Source organism: Salmo salar, chromosome ssa06 (assembly GCF_905237065.1).
Source record: "Salmo salar chromosome ssa06, Ssal_v3.1, whole genome shotgun sequence".
In the NCBI taxonomy this organism is placed as follows: Eukaryota; Metazoa; Chordata; class Actinopteri; order Salmoniformes; family Salmonidae; genus Salmo; species Salmo salar.
Window position 1 is genome coordinate 52,249,204 of NC_059447.1, and position 24,726 is coordinate 52,273,929.

Sequence of the window (24,726 nt, forward strand, 5' to 3'; positions counted from 1 at the left end):
TGGGTGGGTTTGACCATCCTGACAAACTGAGGAGCTATTAAAATTATGGAAGTATGTGTTTTGGGGGATGCTCAACATTGCTGTCATAAATGCATACTTTGTGTGGTGGACCCTGCAAAGGCCCCTTCCCAGAAACTGCAGGCACTGGTCCCTGAAGGCATTCAAAATTCAGCTTGTGTGTTCACTTTGTGATATGGCTACAGTGGCAGGTAGAGGGGAGCCAAGAGTGTGGCACCAGGGTGTGTGGACCGAGTTGTAACTCATTTGAAAGCAGGTGAAGTTTGAAGGGCACAAAAGTGTGGTGTGCATCCGGAGTGGACACAGGACAAAGAGCCTAGAAACCTCCTTTGGGTGCTCTAGGTGTTCTGTGCCACTTTGCAGGATGGGGCTGTGCTTCCAGAAGTTCCATGACATGTTGTAGGCTAAATGCAAACACTAAAGTGACAGTGTGAAATATGATTTTTTTCCATGAAATATGTTATTGTCACTGAACAGTTGTTTTTTGTCTTCTATCTTTATCTGTCTCTATCTAATACTTGTTGCATTCATTGAATTGTTGTCAAAGTAGGCTACTATTTTTAAATGTTGTGTCAGGCCTGGTCTTATTTAGATAGGTTACCTACATTTTGAAATAGTCTCTGAATTATCACGTTTCAGGTATGACCCAGATGCAGACAGTATTGAACAAACATTTATTTCTAATACAGGAGCATGCAAACGTCAGGTCAAAGGCAGGCAGGGGTCAATAATCCAGAGAGGGTGCAAAGGGTCCAGAACGGCGGGCAGGGTCAGGGCAGGCAGGGGTCAATAATCTAGTTAGGTGGGGCAAGGTACAGAATGGCAGGCAGGGTCAGGGCAGGCAGAACGGTCGAAACCGGGAAGGACTAGAAAACAGGAACAAGAAATATGCAGGAGCAGGGGAACAAACGCTGGTAGGTTTCACGAACAAAACGAACTGGCAACAGACAAACAGAGAACACAGTTATAAATACACAGGGGATAATGGGGAAAATGGGCGACACCTGGAGGGTGTCTAACATCTCTGAGACAAGCACAAAGACAAGTGAAACAGATCAGGGTGAGGCACTGAATAGTTGTTTGCATTTTTACATTGTTACAGAAGTAACAATGTGGTAAATTAACCTGTTGGGTCTAGGGGGCAGCATTTGCACGTCTGGATAAAAAAAATGTACCCGATTTAATCTGGTTACTAATCCTACCCAGTAACTAGAATATGCATATACTTATTATATATGGATAGAAAACACTCTAAAGTTTCCAAAACTGTTTGAATGGTGTCTGTGAGTATAACAGAACTCATTTGGCAGGCAAAACCCTGAGACATTTTCTGACAGGAAGTGGATACCTGATGTGTTGTATTGATTTTAAACCTATCCCATTGAAAAACACAGGGGTTTAGGAATATTTTGGCACTTCCTATTGCTTCCACTAGATGTCACCAGCCTTTACAAAGTGTTTTGAGTCTTCTGGAGGGAGATGTGACCGAACAAGAGCCATGGAACGGTGATGTCCCATTAGACACCTGGCGCGCTACTTCATGTTGGGTACCCTCGTTCCAATACGTTATAAAAGGCTATGCATTCGTCCACCTTGAATATTATTCATGTTCTGGTTAAAAAAGGCCCTAATGATTTATGCTATACAACGTTTGACATGTTTGAACGAACGGAAATATATTTTTCCCCTCGTTCATGACGAGAAGTCCGGCTGGCTTACATCATGTGCTAACGAGACGGAGATTTTTGGACATAAATGATGAGCTTTTTTGAACAAAACTACATTCGTTATGGACCTGTGATACCTGGAAGTGACATCTGATGAAGAGAATCAAAGGTAATGGATTATTTACATAGTATTTTCGATTTTAGATCTCCCCAACATGACGTCTAGTCTGTATCGCAACGCGTATTTTTCTGGGCACAGTGCTCAGATTATTGCAAAGTGTGATTTCCCAGTAAGGTTATTTTTAAATCTGGCAAGTTGATTGCGTTCAAAAGATGTAAATCTATAATTCTTTAAATGACAATATAATATTTTACCAATGTTTTCTAATTTTAATTATTTAATTTGTGACGCTGACTTGACTGCCGGTTATTGGAGGGAAACGATTTCCTCAACATCAATGCCATAGTAAAACGCTGTTTTTGTATATAAATATGAACTTGATAGAACTAAAAATGCATGCATTGTCTAACATAATGTCCTAGGAGTGTCATCTGATGGAGATTGTAAAAGGTTAGTGTATCATTTTAGCTGGTTTTATGGTTTTGGTGACCCTGTCTTTGACTTGACAAAACATTACACACAACTCTTGTAAATGTACTGTCCTAACATACTCTAAATTTATGCTTTCGCCGTAAAACCTTTTTGAAATCGTAAAACGTGGTTAGATTAAGGAGATGTTTATCTTTCAAATGGTGTAACATAGTTGTATTTTTGAAAAATTTGAATTTTGACATTTATTTGGATTCAAATTTGCCGCTCTTGAAATGCACCTGCTGTTGATGGAGTGCACCACAGGTGGCACGCTAGCGTCCCACCTAGCCCCAAGAGGTTAAATTGATTGGATATGATTTGGAAAGGCACACACCTGTCTATATAAGGTCCCACAGTTGACAGTGCATGTCAGATCAAAAACCAAGCCATGAGATCGAAGGAATTGTCCGTAGAGCTCCGAGACGAACTGTGTCGAGGCACAGATCTGGGGAAGGGTACCAAAACATTTCTGCAGCATTCAAGGTCCCGAAGAAAACAGTGGCCTCCATCAGTCTTAAATGGTAGAATTGTCCGTAGAGCTCCGAGACAGGATTGTATCGAGGCACAGATCTGGATAAGGATACCAAAACATTTCTGCTGCTTTCAAAGTCCCAAAGAACACAGTGGAAGAAGTTTGGAACCATCAAGACTCTTCCTAGAGCTGGCCGCCTGGCCAAACTGAGGAGAAGGGCCTTGGTCAGGCCGATGGTCACTCTGACAGAGCTCCAGAGTTCCTCTGTGGAGATGGGAGAACCTTCCAGAAGGACAACCATCTCTGCAGCTCTCCATCAAGCAGGCCTTTATGGTAGAGTGGGAATGAGGAACACAATTCTCTGGTCTGATGAAACCGGTGAAGCATGGTGGTGGCAGCATCATGCTGTAGGTGTCACGTGTGCTTCCTCTCTGCCTCTAGGTCACCAGGCAGCTCGTTATGGCGCACACCTGTCACCATCTTTACGCGCACCTGTGTGTCATCAGACTCACCTGGACTCCATCACCTCCCTGATTACCTTCCCTATATATGTCACTCCCTTTGGTTCCTTCCCCAGGTGTTATTGTTTCTGTTCCTGTGTCATGTCTGTGCGTTGTTCCTGTTTCATATTTTGTAGTTTGTTGTGTTAATATATTAAAGCACTCACTCCCTGAACTTGCTTCCCGACTCTCAGTGCACATCGTTACAGTAGGGATGTTTTTCAGCAGCAGGGACTGGGAGGCTATTCAGGATCGAGGGAAAGATGAACTAACCAAAGTACAGAGAGATCCTTGATGAAAACCTGCTCCAGAGAGCTCAGGACCTAATACTGGGGTGAAGGTTCACCTTCCAAGAGGACAATGACCTTAAACACACAGCCAAGACAATGCTGGAGTGGCTTCGAGACAAGTCTCTTAATGTCTTTGAGTGGCCCAGCCAGAGCCCAGACTTGAACCCGATCTAACATCTCTGGAGAGACGTGGAAATAGCTGCGCAGCGATGCTCCCCATCCAACCTGACAGAGCTTGGGCGGATCTGCAGAGAAAAATGGGAGAAACTCCACAAATACAAGTGTACCAATCTTACAGCGTCATACCCAAGAAGACTCGAGGTTGTAATCTCTGCCAAAGGTGCTTCAACAAAGTATGGAATAAAGGGTCTGAATACTTATGTAAACATGATATTTCCCTTTTTTAATTTTTAATACATTTGCAAAGATTCTGGGAAAAAAACAGTTTTTGCTTCGTCATTATGGGGTATTGTGTGTAGATTGACGAGCGAAAACGATTTAATAAATGTTAGTATAAGGCTGTAACCTAACAAAATGTGGAGAAAGTCAAGGGGTCTGAATAATTTCTGAATGCACCGTATAATATATTATACTTGGTACATTTTAAGTGAGTAATTTAGTTAAATTTACAACAATTTAAATACTTTAGTGTTTAATCAAATAACCAATGAACAGACGATACACAGACCAGTCAGATATGGAGGACTGATTTTATTTATTACATTTAAAAAAAAAATTTTTAGATAGGCCTACATTCCTGCTTTGAACTTCTGACATTTTGGTAGGCTATTTGTTAGTCAACTTGTCTATAATTACATACATGCAGCTTCTCTTCTGTCATTAGCCTACTTGTTACACTAGAAGAGTAAAATAAACCCTTGATCACCAGAATGTCATAAATGATAGAATGAATGCTATCTAGTTAATATCGGTAGACCTGAAGTCTTTCTCTTTCCTCTCATCTCTTATCTCTTCTCCCCTGCATCAAAGACGTTAAGGGATTGGGGAGAAAATGCAGTTAAAAAAAATCAATGGAAAAATGTAATGTGCAAAATTTCAAAATGACATTAGTTTGACTGGTTTTAAGCAAATGAAATGCTGTTAAAACGAACCAACATGTTTTTGATAAGATTTCAGGTCGGCTTGGAAGCATTTTTTATCTGGTTGAAATATGCCACTGATAAAGATAGCACCTTTACAGATGGTCCCTAACAGCGCATTCATTCTTTCAAGATGCTGAAATAAATAAATAATATTTCACCACTTCTGTTCCCAAGTAAAACTATACATTTGGTGTAGGCCTAACATTTTACTGCAAGAAATGCTTAATGTGAGATCTTATAGACCTAGAGGCGTGCCATTTTGAAGTCCCCGTCTTGTGACTGTCAAATTTGTATAGCACCTCACAATCATCACACATAACACTGCTATCATCCTCTTTCACAACTTCACCAAATCCTTTCCAAACATTAGACTATTCCTTTGGTCCTCCTTTCTATTTATTTTCATCTATCAATTTCGCAGCTTTTCTCTTGTTGAATTAAACTCTGACATTGTCCTTTTTGCGTCAGTGGATCGACGCATCACTAGTCCACACAAAGAAAATACAATATCCCTTACTAGTTTCCTAGTTTAAAATCATTTCTGACTTCAGCCTTTAGTCAAGTTGGCTTTGCACTACAAAGATTTTCTATTATATTGACAAGATACTCTTGAGTGACCACTCTAACAATGGAAATGCATGTCCTCAAAGATGGAAGGCAGGCGTGAGGAAGTGAGATCAGGTGGGACCATTTTAGCCAATGGGAGGGCAGATATGCATGTAAACAACATGCACAACTCCGATATAAAGTTTTTTTTTTTTTTAAGTGGCAGAAATGCCACATGCGTACACTTATATCAGTGCATTCATAACAACTTAATCATTGGCCTCCCGAGTGGCGCAGTGGTCCAAGTCACTGCACAACTGTGCCACTAGAGATTCTGGGTTCGAGTCCAGGCTCTGCCGACTGTGACTGGGAGACCCATGGGGTGCTGCACAATTGGCCCAGCGTCATCTGGGTTTGGCTGGCAGGGATTTCATTGTGCACTAGTGACTTCTGTGGCAGGCTGGGTGTAGTGGCTGGCTCCTGGGTTAAGTGTGCATTGTGTCAAAAGTTGGGTTGTGTTTTGGAGGACGCACAGCTCTCGACCTTCACCTCCCCCGAGTCTGAACGGGAGTGATGAGATAAGACTGTAACTACCAATTGGATACCATGAAATTGGGGAGAAAAAGGGTAAAAAAAATAAACAACCTAACTGTTGTGAAACTTATTTTTGATCAAATCATATTGCCTGTCTGTTTCTAGGATCATACACTCACATCGTATCATTCAGAGTGCACATGATATGGCATGTAGAGTGTGTTGTTTTGGAGTGGAGTTGACTGGCACTGTTGCCAATTGTGCCATCTGCAGCAGCGCCCGCTCTGCCCACGCTCTCCAGGGAGTGGGCATGGCTATCAGGAGCTATTAGTCTCCACGGTGACAAGCTGGCCGGCCAGAGAGCCTGATATTCCTCCAAAGGATTTTTATTTTATTTTTTTATTTTACGTTTATTTAACTAGGCAAGTCTGTTAAGAAAAAAATCGTATTTTCATTGACGCCCTAGGAACAGTGGGTTAACTGCCTTGTTCAGGGGCAGAAGGGATATGGAGAGGAAGTGGATGATGCAGCATATTAGTATTTTTTTTTAAATTCATTTTACACATTTGTAGCTAAGAGATTTCAGTGTGCTGTAGACTGCTAGATACAGTTGAAGTCGGAAGTTTACATACACCTTAGCCAAATACATTTAAACTCAGTTTTTCACAATTCCTGACATTTAATCCTAGTAAAAATGTCCTGTGTTAGGATCACCACTTTATTTTAAGAATATGAAATGTCAGAATAATAGTGGAGAGAATGATTGATTTATTTCAGCTTTTATTTCTTTCATCACATTCCCAGTGGGTCAGAAGTTTACATACACTCAATTAGTATTTGGTAGCTTTGCCTGTAAAATGTTTAACTTGGGTCAAACGTTTCGGGTAGCCTTCCACAAAGTTCCCACTATAAGTTGGGTGAATTTTGGCCCATTCCTCCTGACAGAGCTGGTGTAACTGAGTAAGGTTTGTAGGCCTCCTTGCTCGCACACGCTTTTTAAGTTCTGCCCACTAATTTTCTATGGGATTGAGGTCAAGGCTTGTGATGGTCACTCTAATACCTTGACTTAGTTGTCGTTAAGCCATTTTGCCACAACTTTGGAAGTATGCTTGGGGTCCATTTGCTTGGGGTATGCATTTGTGACCAAGCTTTAACTTCCTGACTGATGTCTTGAGATGTTGCTTCAATATATCCACATCATTTTCCTTCCAAATGTTGCCATCTATTTTGTGACGTGCACCAGTCCTTCCTGCAGCAAAGCACCCCCACAACATGATGCTGCCACCCCCGTGCTTCACGGTTGGGATGGTGTTCTTCGGCTTGGAAGCCTCCCCCTTTTTCCTCCAAACATAACGATGGCCATTATGGCCAAACAGTTCTATTTTTGTTTCATCAGACCAGAGGACATTTCTCCAAAAAGTACGATCTTTGTCCCCATGTGCAGTTGCAAACTGTAGTCTGGCATTTTTATGGTGGTTTTGGAGCAGTAGCTTCTTCCTTGCTGAGCAGCCTTTCAGGTTATATCGATATAGGACTCGTTTTACAGTGTGTATATATACTTTTGTACCCGTTTCCTCCAGCATCTTCACAAGGTCCTTTGCTGTTGTTCTGGGATTGATTTGTACATTTCGCACCAAAGTACGTTCATCTCTAGGAGACAGAACGCGTCTCCTTCCTGAGCGTTATGACGGCTGCGTGGTCCCATGGTGTTTATACTTGTGTACTATAGTTTGTACAGATGAACGTGGTACCTTCAGGCGTTTGGAAATTGCTCCCAAAGATGAACCAGACTTGTGGAGGTCTGATTTCTTTTGATTTTCCCATGATGTCAAGCAAAAAGCACCGAGTTCGAAGGTAGGCCTTGAAATACATCCACAGGTACACCTCCAGTTGACTCAAATTATTTCAATTAGCCCATCAGAAGCTTCTAAAGCCATGACATAATTTTCTGGAATTTTCCAAGCTGTTTAAAGGAACAGTCTACTTAGTGTATGTAAACTTCTGACCCACTGGAATTGTGATACTGTGAATTATAAGTGAAATAATCTGTCTGTAAACAATTGTTGGAAAAATGACTTGTGTCATGCACAAAGTAGATGCCCTAACCGACTTGCCAACACTATAGTTTGTTAACAAGAAATTGGTGGAGTGGTTGAAAAACGAGATTTAACTATGGGACCCCTTCCCGTTCTCATCCCGATAACGGGATTGCTTGACAAGATAGCATGGCGCGAAATTCAAATAATTTCAATTTCTCAAACAATCAACTATTTTACACCATTTGAAAGAAAAACATCTCCTTAATCCAACCACATTGTCCGATTTCAAAGAGGCTTTACAGCGAAAGCATAAAGTTAGATTATGTTAGGACAGTACATAGACCAAAAAATACACACAGCCATTTTCAATGCAAGGACAGGCGTCGCCAAAAGCAGAAAACCAGCTAAAATTATGCACTAACCTTTGACAATCTTCATCAGATGACACTCCTAGGACATTATGTTAGACAATACATGCATTTTTTGTTCTATCAAGTTCATATTTTTATCCAAAAACAGCATTTTACATTGGCGCGTGACGTTCAGAAAATGTATTTCCCCCAAAATTCCGGTGAATCAGCACTACAATTTACAGAAATACTCATCATAAACTTTGATAAAATATTAAACTGTTATTCAAAGAATTTTAGATTAACATCTCCTGAATGCAACCGCATTGACAGATTTCAAAATAACTTTACTTGGAAAGCACACTTTGCAATAATCTGAGTGCTGTACTCAGAAAAATACACTACGCAATACAGATAGCCGCCAATTTGGAGTCATCTAAATGCATAAATAGCATTAGAAATATTCACTTACCTTTAATAATCTTCATCAGAAGGCACTTCCAGGTATCCCAGGTCCACAACAAATGTTGTTTTGTTCGATAAAGTTCATAATTTATGTCCAAATAACTCGTAGGACGCACAAGGAAAATGTCACGACGAAAAGTAAAAAAAATCTATTTACGTTCGTTCAAACATGTCAAACGTTGTATAGCATCAATCTTTAGGGCCTTTATAACGTGAAACTTCAGTAATATTCCAACCGGACTCATGCATTGTCTTGAAGAATGTTTTGGAACAGAGCTACCTCTCACGTGAATGTGCACCAATGAACTGACATCCTTCCCTGGGTCACCAACTTCCCAGCCTTCTCATTCGGTCTCTGTTCATCATAGACGCCTCAAACAACTTTCTAAAGACTGTTGCCATCTAGTGGAAGCCTTAGCAAGTGCAAAATGAATCCTTAGTCACTGTGTGTGCGATTGGCAATGACTTGAAAAACCTACAGGCACCAGATTTTTCATTTCCTGGTTGTATTTTTCTCAGGTTTTTGCCTGCCATATGAGTTCTGTTATACTCACAGACACCATTCAAACAGTTTTAGAAACTTCAGAGTGTTTTCTATCCAAATCTACTAATAATATGCATATTATAGTTTCTGGGCCAGAGTAGTAACCTGTTTAAATTGGGTATGTTTTTCATCCGGCCGTGAAAATACTGCCCCCTAGCCCAGACAGGTTAATGACTCCAACCTAAGTGTATGTAAACTTCCGACTTCAACAGTATATTCTAGATAAATAAAAGTATCAAAGTCTGAAACAAAAACACATTTTAACAGTTCCAGTTTCCCCGCTTAGACTTCTGACTAGACGCACAAAACAGTACATTCATTATGGTGCAGTGTATTTGATGTTATATGGTCATATCCCTCTTTTTCATATATAGATGTATGATGCAGTGAATGTGATGAAATTATTTGCTAATTTATGGAATAAGGAAGTCATTGTTTTTCTTGATGGATGGTTGATGTCATTGTGTTCCAGTGACATCATAGAGTGCAAGGGTTGCCAGGGAACCAATCAACTTTTGGCCTTTATTAAAGCTGCAATACGTAACGTTTTGTATTTTGTTATGTTCAAAAGATCCAATAAGTCAATAGTGGTCATCCAATGGGATGCAACAGTAACAATGAACCGCTGTATTCACTGGTATTAATTTTCTCAGTCGGATCGGATTTAACCGGCAGATTTTGTACGTGTACAATAAGTGACTTGTTTTCCGTCAGTAAGGAGGCAGAGTGATTGCTAGCTAGCTGAGCCTATGGCCAACACTTTGCTAATGGCTAGCAAGACAGTTGCAAGGGGCAAACGACCTGACACAGCAACAACTACCTCTCCATCTAAGCCAAAGAAACAAAGACATTTGGAGAGCAGACAGGCAAAAGGGTAAAGCGATAGAGCCCTGGCCAAAATGAGTAAATCTCGGATTTGCATTCTCACAGTGGAGAGAACTAAGGGAGTTGAAGGGATTCACAACCGACCCAGAATTAGCATTTATTCAGCCAAAAAGATAAGACATAGCTAGCCAGATAATATATCTGGCTAGATATAAAGTGAAATTTTGCTATTTAGTTGTAAATATGTATGCAAGTAATATTTTTAATTACTTGTTTTGATTGTTGTCAAGCCATGTGTCAAATAGTTCGTATTAGCTAGCTAGCTAATGTTAGTTAGTAGCTTGTTTGCAGACTGCGGCGTTGGTTTGTTTCATTTGAATATAAAATGTTGCTTCTCTAGTTAGTTGTAACTAGTTACCTTGTGAATAACATTACTTGACCTTGTGTTATATTTCTGATGTCTGTGGTCTGTAATAGAGGTTGACCGATTATGAATTTATTTATTTTTTAAATCACCGATACCGATTATTGGAGGACCAAAAACCGCCGATACCAGTTAATCGGCCGAATTTTTTAAATCTATTTTTCTTTTTTTCTTTCTTTTTTTCCTTTTTTGTAATAATGACAATTACAACAATACTGAATGAACACTTATTTTAACTTAATATAATACATCAATAAAATCAATTTAGCCTCAAATAAGTAATGAAACATGTTCAATTTGGTTTAAATAATGCAAAAACAAAGTGTTGGAGAAGAAAGTAAAAGTGCAATATGTGCCATGTAAAAAAGCAAACGTTTAAGTTCCTTGCTCAGAACATGAGAACATATGAAAGCTGGTGGCTTCTTTTAACATGAGTCTTCAATATTCCCAGGTAAGACGTTTTAGGTTGTAGTTATTATAGGACTATTTCTCTCTATACCATTTGTATTTCATATACCTTTGAATATTGGATGTTCTTATAGGCACTTTAGTATTGCCAGTGTAACAGTATAGCTTCCGTCCCTCTCTTCGCCCCTACCTGGGCTCGAACCAGGAACACATCGACAACAGCCACCCTCGAAGCATTGTTACCCATCGCTCCACAAAAGCCACGGCCCTTGCAGAGCAAGGGGAACAACTACTCCAAGTCTCAGAGCGAGTGACGTCACCGATTGAAACGCTATTAGCGCGCACCCCGCTAACTAGCTAGCCATTTCACATCGGTTACGCCAGCCTAATCTCGGGAGTTGATAGGCTTGAAATCATAAACAGCTCAATGCTTGAAGAATTGCGAAGAGCTGCTGGCAAACGCACGAAAGTGTTGTTTGAATGAATGCTTACGAGCCTGCTGCTGCCTACCATCGCTGCCTACCATCGCTCAGTCAGACTGCTCTATCAAGCTTAATTATAAAATAATAACACACAAAAATACGAGCCTTTGGTCATTAATATGGTCGAATCCGGTAACTATAATTTCGAAAACAAAACCTTTATTCTTTCAGTGAAATACGGAACCGTTCCATATTTTATCTAACGGGTGGCATCCCTAAATCTAAATATTGCTGTTACATTCTACAACCTTCAATGTTATGTCATAATTATGTACAATTATGGCAAATTAATTACGGTCTTTGTTAGGAATAAATGGACTTCACACAGTTCGCAACGAGCCAGGCGGCCCAAACTGCTGCATATACCCTGACTGCTTGCACGGAACACAGGAGAAGTGACACAATTTCCCTAATTATAAGAAATTCATGTTAGCAGGCAATATTAACTAAATATGCAGGTTTAAAGATATATACTTGTGTATTGATTTTAAAGAAAGGCATTCATGTTTATGGTTAGGTGCAACGACAGTGCTAGATCATCACCTGTTTGGCGAAGTAGGCTGTGATTTGATGAGAAATTAACAGGCACCGCATCGATTATATGCAACGCAGGACACGCTAGATAAACTAGTAATATCATCAACCATGTGTAGTTAACTAGTGATTATGTGAAGATTGATTGTTTTTTATAAGTTCAATGCTAGCTAGCAACTTACCTTGGCTTCTTGCTGCCCTCACGTAACAGGTAATCAGCCTGCCATGCAGACTCCTCGTGGAGTGCAATGTAAGGCAGGTGGTTAGTGCGTTGGACTAACAAGGCAAAAATCTGTCGTTCTGCCCCTGAACAAGGGGCAGAACGAGGCCGTTCCTAGGCCGTCATTGAAAATAAGAATGTGTTCTTAACTGACTTGCCTAGTTAAATAAAAGTGTAAACATTTTATTTTTTTTAATCGGCCAAATCGGTGTCCAAAAATACCGATTTCCGATTGTTATGAACTTGAAATCGGCCCTAATTGATCGGCCATTCCGATTAATCGGTCGACCTCTAGTCTGATAACCACATGGGTATTGGCTAGCTAGTTACTTCAGGTCACTCAAAGTGTGGTGGCACGGAATAGCCACAAAGCCCAGTTCAGATACATAAGATGAGACACAACTCAACGTTTTGTTTGATCTGAACGGTCGGTTTTAGAACAAATCATGTCATTGGCTGGAGTATTCAAGATTCAACATGTCAACTTTAGCCAGTCTTGCGACGAGATGGATCCATTTGTGACTCGTTTCAGGAAACTAGGCGTATGTCGCACATCACTACTTCACAGAATCAGCATTTGAATGTAAACATACATTTTTCATAAAAATGCGTTTTTTGGCAGAAATGCCTTTGGAACGTGAACTTTCATGTGCCGTAATAATGAACTTGTATTCCATCCATAAATACGAATACAATTGTTAAATTACATGCCTAGTTGGTTTAGCCATGGAAAAAGTCAGGAACCTTCCCGCTAGCCATGATTGGCTGAGATAATGTATGGGCTGGACATGCCGGGAGATGAGATGAGAAGAGTTTGGATTGGTCTGCCTTGTAGCACTTCTGTCTATAATGTGAGCTGTTCGGTATGTGTTGACAGTCCTTTCTTCCGCACAGTTTTTTTAAGATATAACATTAGCCATCGAGAACTACAAATTTGCTACTTTTCTCAACAACATTGATGCCCTGAGTTTAGCAGGCACTATCGACAGATCAGTTGTTAAAAGTGATGGGCTACATTCTGCACACACCACAGTCAGTGTGAACCGGAGTGAATTGACACAAAGCTGGCCAAACAAGATGTAGCTACAAACAAAACATAATTAAATGGTTCCAGTCTGCCATGAAGCGTTCATCCATGTATGCAGGTCAGAGTATATTTTCCAGATATATGTTTCTAATTGTGTCAGAAAGGCGTTTTTATTGCAAGTTAAAGCGTACTGTTAGTTAGCTAGCAAACGTTAGCTTGCTGGCTCGCTAGCTAACATTACATGTATGATCTGTGTAGTAATATCATTAGAAACAGAAACCCATTTGCATTGCTAGTTATAGCCTAATGTTAGCTATCTAACATTGAACCTAGTTTGTTAGCTTTAGCTACCTGCAGATTTATACTACAGCTATGACAATGTTTGCATTGGTAGTAGTATGAGTTGGGGTTATGCCGGTTCATTGTTTAGCTAGCTAGCTAGCTACATGTCTAAACAAAAGACTCCACTTTGGCCTGATTATTACATGACCCATCAAATTAGCAGGTGTGTCTGTGGGTGATTACTGCCATCAATTGTATTTCATGAACATATGTACATGTCTAGACAATAGTGACCCATCCACTTAGCTAGATGTGGGTGAGGGGTGGATATAGCATTTCCTTCACATGTCCCATCAATTTAGAAAAGTGTGTTGGTTAAGCGTTATCTAATAACGATCAAAATTATGTGAAGTATTTGTATCTGGACGCTTTTGGTTGTTGATACTGCTACTACGCAAGTGCTATCACTGTACTGTTTACACCTTATGTATCCCGTGCATGTGACAAATAAACGTAGATTTTATTTGATATAGCGTGTGTTTACCATCTGGTCTCACATAAATCCTTAAAGAGATGTGTGGAGCTAAGGCTTAAGAGGGTGTGAACGATGCTGAATGGGTGTAGACAAAGAAGAGCTCTTTAGTAGGTGTACCAAAACATTCAAGTGCCATTTTCTCAAAAGTGGCAATATAAGTTTAGCAACTTTCAAAGCATAATGACTTTCCCGGTGTTCTTCAACTGCAGTGTATGATATACCATTTTCTATCTCTGAGTCTCTACTTTTATCCAATGTGAAAAACACAATTTCAAATTTTGCTACATAGGACCAAATCGAGGCAGTCGGTCATATTCAGCCATTCAAAGAACAGTGCGCTAACATTCTGTGTCCAGCTAAGCATCTAGCTAGCTATTTTTCTGTACATGCAGTACCAGTCAAAAGTTTGGACACACCTACTCATTCAAGGGTTTTTCTTTATTTTTACTATTTCTACATTGTAGAATAATAGTGAAGACATCCATACTATGAAATAACACATGGAATCACGTAGTAACCAAAAATCACGTAGTAACCAAAAAAATCACGTAGTAACCAAAATCACGTAGTAACCAAAAAATCTAAATATATTTTATATTTGAGATTCTTCAAAGTAGCCACCCTTTGTCTTTATGACAGCTTTGCACACTCTTGGCATTCTCTCAACCAGCTTCATGAGATAGTCACCTGGAATGCATTTCAATTAACAGGTGTCTCTTGTTAAACATTAATTTGTGGAATTTATTCCCTTCTTAATGCGTTTGAGCCAATCAGTTGTGTTGTGACAACGTAGGGTTGGTATACAGAAGATAGCCTTATTTGGTAAAAGAAAAAGTCCATATCATGGCAAGAACAGCTCCAATAAGCAAAGAGAAACGACAGTCCATCATTACTTTAAGACAAGAACTTTGAAAGTTAATTCAAGTGCAGGCGCAAAAACTATCACGTGCTATGAACCTGGCTCTCATGAAGACCGCCACAGGAAAGGATGACCTAGAGTTACCTCTGCTGTCCTTTGGTCTGATGAGTCCAAATTTCAGATTTTTGGTTCCAACCGCCATGTCTTTGTGAGACCCAGAGTAGGTGAACGGATGATCTCCGCATGTATGGTTCCCACTGTGAAGCATGTAGGAGGAGGTGTGACGGTGTGGAGGTGATTTGTTGGTGACACTGTTTGTGCTTAGTGCGACTATCATTTGCTTTTCAACAGGACAATGACCCAACAGACCTCCAGGCTGTGTAAGGGCTATTTGACCAAGAAGGATAGTGATGGAGTGCTACATCAGAGGACCTGGCCTCTGCAATCACCCAATGTTGACCTGTTACGGCTAGCGGAACCCCTCGACAATATCCGGTGAAATGGCAGAGCGTGAAATTCAAAACAAAATTATTACAAATATTTAACTTTCATGCATTCACAAGTGCAATACACCAAATTAAAGCTTAACTTCTTATTAATCTACCCATCGTGTCAGATTTCAAAAAGGCTTTACGGCGAAAGCACACCAATTGATTATGTTAGGTCAGCGCCTAGTCACAAAAAAAACATACAGCCATTTTCCAGCCAAAGACAGGAGTCACAAAAATCAGAAATAGAGATAAAATGTATCAGTAACCTTTGATGATCTTCATCAGATGGCACTCATAGGACTTCATGTTACACAATACATGTATGTTTTGTTCGATAAAGTTTTGTTCGATTCATATTTATATCCAAAAAATCTCAGTTTACATTGGCGCGTTATGTTCAGTAATGTTTTGCATCCAAAACTCTGGCGAATTTGCAGAGTGTCACGTCCTGACCAGTATAGGGGTTATTTGTATTTGTAGGTTGGTCAGGACGTGGCAGAGGGTATTTGTTTTATGTGGTTCGGGGGTTATGAGTATTGTAGAGGGGTGTTTTATTTATGTATTACGGAGTTTTGGTGTATGTTCTGGGTTTTGTATTCTAGGTTGGTTTTCTAGTTTGTTTATTTCTGTGTGGTCTGTGTGGCTCCCGATCAGGAACAGCTGTACGTCGTTGTTCCTGATTGGGAGTCATATATTAGTTGCGTGTTTTCACCTGGGGATTTGTGGGTAGTGTATTTCGCACTGCTAGTGATTATTGTAGCCTGTGAAACTGTCACCTGTCGTTCTTTGTTTATTGTTTTGTTTCGTGTTATCTTTATTCATTAAATATAATGATGAACATGCAACCCGCTGCGCCTTGGTCCTCTCTACAATACGACAGCCGTTACACAGAGAGCCACATCAATTTACAGAAATACTTATCATAAACTTTGATGAAATATACAAGTGTTTTGCATAGAATTAAAGATAAACTTCTTCTTAATGCAACCGCTTTGTCAGATTTCAAAAAAGCTTCACGGCGAAAGCACACCTTGCAATAATCTGAGTACAGCGCTCAGCCACCAAAACAAGCCATACAGATACCCGCCATGTTGTGGAGTCAACAGAAGTCAGAAATAGCATTATAAATATTCACTTACCTTTGATGATCTTCGTCGGAATGCACCCCCAGGAATCCCGGTTCCACAATAAATGTTTGTTTTGTTCGATAAAGTTCATCCTTATGTCCAAATACCTCCTTTTTGTTTGCGCGTTTATTTCACTAATCCAAATGCACAAGGCGCAGGCAGTAAGTCCAGACAAAAAGTAAAAAACGTTCCATTACAGTTCGTAGAAACATGTCAAACAATGTATATAATCAATCTTTAGGATGTTTTTATCATAAATCTTCAATAATATTCCAACCGGACAATTCCTTTGTCTTTAGAAATGAAAGGGAACGGAGCTTGTGCGCGATCAATAACTAAAGGCTTTCTGCTGAACCACCTACTGTGATTGCTCTTATTCGCTCCCCTTCCACAATAGAAGCCTGAAACAATGTTCTAAAGACTGTTGACATCTAGTGGAAGCCCTAGGAAGTGCAATATGACCGCATTTACACTGTATATTGGATAGGCAATCACTTGAAAAATTACAAACCTCAGATTTCCCACTTCCTGGTTGGATTTTTCTCAGGTTTTCGCCTGCCATATGAGTTATGTTATACAGACATCATTCAAACTGTTTTCTATCCAAATCTACTAATAATATGCATATCCTAGCTTCTGGGCCTGAGTAGCAGGCAGTTTACTCTGGGCACGCTTTTCATCCAAATGTGAATATACTGCCCCATAGCCCAAAGAGGTTAACCGAATTGAGATGGTTTTGGATGAGTTGGACCGCAGTGTGAAGGAATAGCAACCACCAAGTGCTCAGTATATGTGGGAAGTCCTTCAAGACCATTGGAAAAGCATTTCAGGTGAAGCTGGTTGAGAAAATGCCAAGAGTGTGCAAAGCTGTCATCAAGGCAAAGTGTGCCTACTTTGAAGAATCTCAAATATAAAGTAGATTTAGATTTGTTTAACAATTATTTGGTTAGTACATGATTCCATATGTGTTATTTCATAGGTTTGATGTCTTCACTATTATTCTACAATGTAGAAAATGGTAAAAATAAAGAAAAACCCTTGAATGAGTAGGTGTGTCCTAACTTTTGACTGGTACTGTAGTTCGCGTGGCTTGCTGACATTTCTGACAAGTACAATTACTGTACCCTGTTTCTGGTGCATGTATTTTATGACACTCATTTGCTACAATAAGTGTCGACTTTGTTTCAAAGTTTCGTCACAAAATTGTAAAATGGCACCGTTACATCAGAAACGTTCTCAACTGCACATTTTGTGTTCTTGATCTGAATGCCCTGTCTTGTACAACACTACTGTCATGACTTTCCCTCCTGGGTGAGGATCAAAGAGAGCCCCCCCACCTCTCTTCCACCAGATAGGAAAGGGGGGGGGGAGTTGGGCTAGTTTTATGACTTAACGACCGGTCGTAATCTTTCTCTCTCTCTTGCCTTTGCAGTATTGAGACTAGAATGTCTGAGTGTTACAACAGAGCAAGACTTTGTATACTTTAACATCAAGTTTGGACATTAAAACAATTTTTCTAACATAAATAATGTGGGAAATTGTTGGTGGGGCTCCAAACAATAATCATGTCAAATCAGTTGTTGTTTTGTGATATCGTTAAGGATGGTATAACTAAATAACTGTATCTTTGAAAGTGTATGCATTCAAGGGTTTACATCTAAATGTTGTAAACCTAATATGATTAAATATGGAACTATTTGTGAAAAGAAAGGCAAGATGATTTTAGCCTTCTAAATGAGATAATTGTTGTCATAGAAAGTTTTACCCAGTCAGTAACCACGCCCACTTGAGCACAGACATTATGCCAACAGGATGGAACGCCCTTTTTTTCCAGAGTGCATAAAAGGACTGCTAACAAAATGTACAGTAGACCAGTACATTGCCTGGTTGCTACTGGCATGTAAAATGGTTTAAAACTACTAGACCAGTATACATGCAGTGTGACTGACAGCGTGAGCTGAATTTTACGAATTGGTAAGGCCCTCTGAAACTCAACAGAGAAAAAGAAGAAGGCTAAGACATGCAGCTCTGCATGTCACATAGTCTAGGAAACTTGACCGAAGATGAGAAAATAAGAACATTTCCCTATCAAATGATCATTGGCACATCTGATGTATCCAGTCTAACGAACACTTCCAGAACAAAGAAAAGACTACTACTACAACTACTAAGGACATTGTGACATCTGGTGGACAACCAGAGACTTTCTGTCGAACTATTCATCACAGATGGATCAAGGGGTTTTCAACAGAGAGACAACAGACAAAGACATCTAAGCGTAAATATATGTTGCATTTCCAAATCCGAATGAGCGGTTGTTAGGGTGCTAAATATCCACATTCACGATGAGCATATTATTCAAGTGTTTGTACGATAGTTGAATTCCTTTGTCTCCCCTTCTCCTGCTCTTTCTTTCCCCACCCCATTCTTTGTGTATCCAGCCGTCATATCGGGTTAGTCCACTAGGGACTTTTCATTCCATTATGTTAGTAATCAATTCAACCTTTATGTATTTCTGTGGGATAATTTAGTTAGATAGTAATTAAGCCATTTTGTGTATCACTGTATCATCATTTAGACTAAGGATTGTGCAGATTTGAAGTCAATGACATTCAGAATGAGACTGAGATGAGGTGGTAATAATTAATGGTTGACTAATATGAAAACGATATATTCTTGAGTTAATTCAGGAAACAGTAACTCATTAACCTCTATGGGCTAGGTGGGACGCTAGCGTGCCACCCGTGGTGCACTCCATCAACAGCAGGTGCATTTCAAGAGCGGCAAATTTGAATCCAAATAAATGTCAAAATTCAAATTTTTCTAAAATACAACTATTTTACACCATTTGAAAGATAAACATCTCCTTAATCTAACCACGTTTTACGATTTCAAAAAGGTTTTACGGCGAAAGCATAAATTTAGAGTATGTTAGGACAGTACATTTACAAGAGTTGTGTGTAATGTTTTGTCAAGTCAAAGACAGGGTCACCAAAACCATAAAACCAGCTAAAATGATGCACTAACCTTTTACAATCTCCATCAGATGACACTCCTAGGACATTATGTTAGACAATGCATGCATTTTTAGTTCTATCAAGTTCATATTTATATCCAAAAACAGCGTTTTACTATGGCATTGATGTTGAGGAAATCGTTTCCCTCCAATAACCGGCAGTCAAGTCAGCGTCACAAATTAAATAATTAAAATTAGAAAACATTGGTAAAATATTATATTGTCATTTAAAGAATTATAGATTTACATCTCTTGAACGCAATCAACTTGCCAGATTTAAAAATAACCTTACTGGGAAATCACACTTTGCAATAATCTGAGCACTGCGCCCAGAAAAATACGCGTTGCGATACAGACTAGACGTCATGTTGGGGAGATCTAAAATCGAAAATACTATGTAAATAATCCATTACCTTTGATTCTCTTCATCAGATGTCACTTCCAGGTATCACAGGTCCATAACGAATGTAGTTTTGTTCAAAAAAGCTCATCATTTATGTCCAAAAATCTCCGTCTTGTTAGCACATGATCTAAGCCAGCCGGACTTCTCGTCATGAACGAGGGGAAAAAATATATTTCCGTTCGTTCAAACATGTCAAACGTTGTATAGCATAAATCATTAGGGCCTTTTTAACCAGAACATGAATAATATTCAAGGTGGACGAATGCATACTCTTTTATAACATATTGGAACGAGGGTACCCAACATGAACTCGCGCGCCAGGTGTCTAATGGGACATCATCGTTCCATGGCTCTTGTTCGGTCAGATCTCCCTCCAGAAGACTCAAAACACTTTGTAAAGGCTGGTGACATCTAGTGGAAGCAATAGGAAGTGCCAAAATATTCCTCAGCCCCTGTGTTTTTCAATGGGATAGGTTTAAAGTCAATACAACACATCAGGTATCCACTTCCTGTCAGAAAATGTCTCAGGGTTTTGCCTGCCAAATGAGTTCTGTTATACTCACAGACACCATTCAAACAGTTTTAGAAACTTTAGAGTGTTTTCTATCCATATATAATAAGTATATGCATATTCTAGTTACTGTGTAGGATTAGTAACCAGATTAAATCGGATACATTTTTTTTATCCAGACGTGCAAATGCTGCCCCCTAGCCCTAACAGGTTAAACCAACTTTTCCCGTGGTGCCCCAAGATTGCTAATAAGTTAATTATTGCATGATTAATTCAATAATTTTAATAATTAAGCATAGTTAATTGTTTGATAAAATAACCATCATCACATTAATGATAGTCACGACACTACATTATAAAAATATTTTATCTCTGATCTAGGTCAGGGATGGTGTGGTGGTTCATTTCTGCATTACAAAATGAGGAGAGTTACACACTTCACACACCAGTCAGAGTTATACTTAAACTACATCTTTAATAATAAGAGCTTTGCAATAGCACTTGACTTTCAATGATGCGCCATTTCTAATGAACCATTGAAAGTGACAACACAAAAGTACAAAGATCTTTTATAGCCAAGATACACCCCTCTCAACGTACATGACGAACCATAGATCTTAGGGGGAAAAAAGTAAAGACTTTTACTTGAGAGAGGAGTATCCCATAGCCAGATAGGATTCGCTATAAATTATCGTTCAGTTTGGTCCCTAAAACGATGTTCTAATCCCGTTCCTGGTACTTCATAGCACAAAAACACCGTCTTATCCAATGGCATAAATCAATTGATAACTCTAGACACTCCCATCTCAAGGAAACCCCCTCTTGACCCCACTCCTGGACAAGCTCACTGAGGGGAGTGAGCCTCTAGGTCATACACTATCCCAGGATAAGTGCAACATCAGAGAAGACATACAATGGTTCCAGACACTGCCATACACCTCCCCCCAATGCCAAAGGAGGGAGTGACTTGCGCACAGACATTGTGGAGAGAAGTAATTGGTTCCCCATTAATCACGCCATTCCTTCACATGGTTTAACCTCTATGGGCTAGGTGGGACGCTTGCGTCCCACCTACTCAACAGCCAGTTGAATCCTGTGGCGCGTTATTGAAATCCTTAGATATGCTATTACTTAAATTTTTCAAAAATATGACTATTTTACACCATTTTAAAGATAAGACTCTCGTTAATCTAACCACACTGTCCGATTTCAAAAAGGCTTTACAACGAAAACAAAACATTAGATTATGTCAGCAGAGTACCCAGCTAGAAATAATCAGACACCCATTTTTCAAGCTAGCATATAATGTCACATAAACCCAAACCACAGCTAAATGTAGCACTAACCTTTGATGATCTTCATCAGATGACAACCCTAGGACATTATGTTATACAATACATGCATGTTTTGTTCAATCAAGTTGATATTTATATCAAAAACCAGCTTTTAACATTAGCATGTGACTAGCATTCCCACCGAACACTGCCGGTGAATTTACTAAATTACTCACGATAAACGTTCACAAAAAGCATAACAATTATTTTAAGAATTATAGATACAGAACTCCTCTATGCACTCGATATGTCCGATTTTAAAATAGCTTTTCGGTGAAAGCCCATTTTGCAATATTCTCAGTAGATAGCCCGGCATCACAGGGCTAGCTATTTAGACACCCAGCAGGTTTAGCACTCATCAAAGTCAGATTTACTATAAGAACATTTTTATTACCTTTGTTGTCTTCATCAGAATGCACTCCCAGGACTTCTACTTCAATAACAAATGTTGGTTTGGTCCAAAATAATCCATCGTTATATCCAAACAGCGGCGTTTTGTTTGTGCGTTCTAGACACTATCCTAAAGGCTAAATAAGGGTGACGAGCATGGCGCAATTTGTGACAAAATAATTGTAAATATTCCATTACCGTACTTCGAAGCATGTCAACCGCTGTTTAAAATCAATTTTTATGCCATTTTTCTCATAAAAAAGCGATAATATTCCGACCGGGAATCTGCGTTTAGATAAACAGACAAAGGAAAAGAAAGCATTCGGTCGAAGCGGGCACGCGCCTAAGCCCATAGTACTCTGAGTGGCCACTTGCCAAAAGCGATAAAGTGTTTCAGCCAGAGCCTGCCTCGATATCGTTCAACTTTTTCCCGGGCTCTGAGACCCTATGGAAGACGTAGGAAGTGTCACGTTATTGCACAGATCCTGAGTCTTCAATAAAAAGAGCCAAGATGAAGCACTACTTCTCAGACAGGCCACTTCCTGCTTGAAATCTTCTCAGGTTTTGGCCTGCCATAGGAGTTCTGTTATACTCACAGACACCATTCAATCAGTTTTAGAAACTTTAGGGTGTTTTCTATCCAAAGCCAATAATTATATGCATATTCTAGTTACTGGGCAGGAGTAGTAACCAGATTAAATCGGGTACGTTTTTTATCCAGCCGTGTCAATACTGCCCCCTAGCCCTAACAGGTTAACAGATACATTCACAAATGAAGACAATGTTCCATACTGTCCTCTTCCCTTTCTGATATTCTGCATAGCACCAGGGATATGTGAAAGACAAGCCTGACCTCTCCCCTCTCTGGGCCCCAAGCGACTGAGCCCCAGCTGAAGGAAGAAGTGCAACTGCCAACACCAGAGTCCAAAGGGATACATTCTGATTCATCTGCCACATTGGTCAACTCCAACCCTCAGGGGCTTGATTGTTGTCACACTTTTGCCCCGGCTAACTCGTGACTCCAATAATCAACTAATGATGGTCTTCAGTTTAGAATGTAATTAGTTTAGTCAGGTGTGATCGTCAAGTGTGATAGAATAATATTTGGTGAGAATTAACTGTCTTTCAGCTAAAGGAGACTCTACAATAACAAGTCTGAAGTGTCTACTCATTGAAAACTGCAAAGGACTACACTGACATCCCAGAACTTCAGAAAGCAGTGTTGAGAAGACTGGGGTTACCAACCAGACTGATTCTCAGATCAGATGACCCAAGACTCCCTGGAATGCCACCACCAACAACGGCTGAGCTGCTAAAACTTAGAGGAGATGCTCGCCACACAACACGGGTGCAGTAAGCACACCTTTGAGCTGGGAAGGACCGGAGCTTTCCCTGCGGTCAGACTTGGTGGTTCCCGGGAAGTTTTACAACCTTCAGAAAACTGAACTTGTTGTTGAAAGAGGTGGGCCTGTAGCAAAACATATCAATCATATAAATAAGGGAGGTTTGTGTGGGCAACAATAAACTTTTGAGAAACAATACTTGTGCATTTTCTGTCTAGCATATAGTCATCATTATTGTACTTTTGGAATGTTTTAGAATTATTTTCTAAACTATTCTCTTTTCCTGGATATCTATGCTCTTGACAGTTTACACTTTAACTTAGCAAACCTACAGTTTGTTAGATATCCAGAAAGACGGATGGCCTACCCTTGTGTAAATACAGTACAAAATAAGTAAATCCAATTACACAGGTCAGGTCAAATAGTTTTATTAAGGAGATATACAAGGTAATCTCTGTAACTTTCCTCAAAATAACAAAAGCAAAGTGTAAGGGAAACATTCCGATAATGTACTGAACTGATATAACCCAGACAACAACAAAAAAAATCACACAAAAATTTACATAAAGATATCACCAAATCAAGTATTTTTCCTAATTGGGATCCAAATGAAGAATAAAATAAAGTAGTTGTGAAAAGTGTTAACCTGTTATGTAAACATACAGTACTTGGTAATAAATACATTGAAGATTGCAGTGGTTAAATGGCAGGAGTTGTGTGTAATAATGTGCAGGAGTCTCCCTGCAATTCATGCAGGTGCACCAGCGAGGTTGTCTGGAGACCCTAGGCTAGCTCTCCGGTACTCCATGATGTCAAACATCACTCCAGGTAGACGGGAAGCAGCCAGCTCCAGCACCTCTCCCCTTTCTTCAAAGGACAGTTCTTGCAATTTAAGCTGTAATGATAAGAAAAAAGTAACATGAAATTACAGAATGCAGCCGAATGTTGTGTGATATGATTATAATGTTGTGAAATGGCTAAATAGTACCACAGGTGAAATATTTTTTACTAACCATCATCTCGGCCAGCCTCTCTTCTTGCAGTCAGGCAGTCCTTTCAAGGTCTTCCTGTCCAATTCTTTCTTTCTGCAGCTCTGCCTGTGCCCCTGGATGGTCTACGGCTCTTCAAAACTGGAATCCTACAGAAAAAAAACATGTACACAACACTCATTAGGATTGTATGGTAATGTTCAATACATGGTCTTTTATGTATAAGCAATAAGGATTTTCATGCAGAACACATCTACAACACATCTTCATAGCCATAGCTCTCGAGAATCAAGGGGCTATCTCAGTAATGTTATTAGCTAGCTAGTATAGCTAGGAGTACAGCTTTGATGCACCTGTACTGACCTCACCTTCTGGATGGTAGTGGGGTGAACAGGCAGTGGCTCGG

At 39.7% G+C, this 24,726-nt stretch overlaps 1 protein-coding gene across 1 annotated transcript in view; it reads left to right on the forward strand.

The window, feature by feature from the left end:
- LOC106607558 (glutamate receptor ionotropic, kainate 2) overlaps positions 1–24,726 on the forward strand; it is a 235,189-nt gene that overhangs the window by 114,163 nt on the left and 96,300 nt on the right. The gene's annotated exons all lie outside the window — the stretch shown is intronic.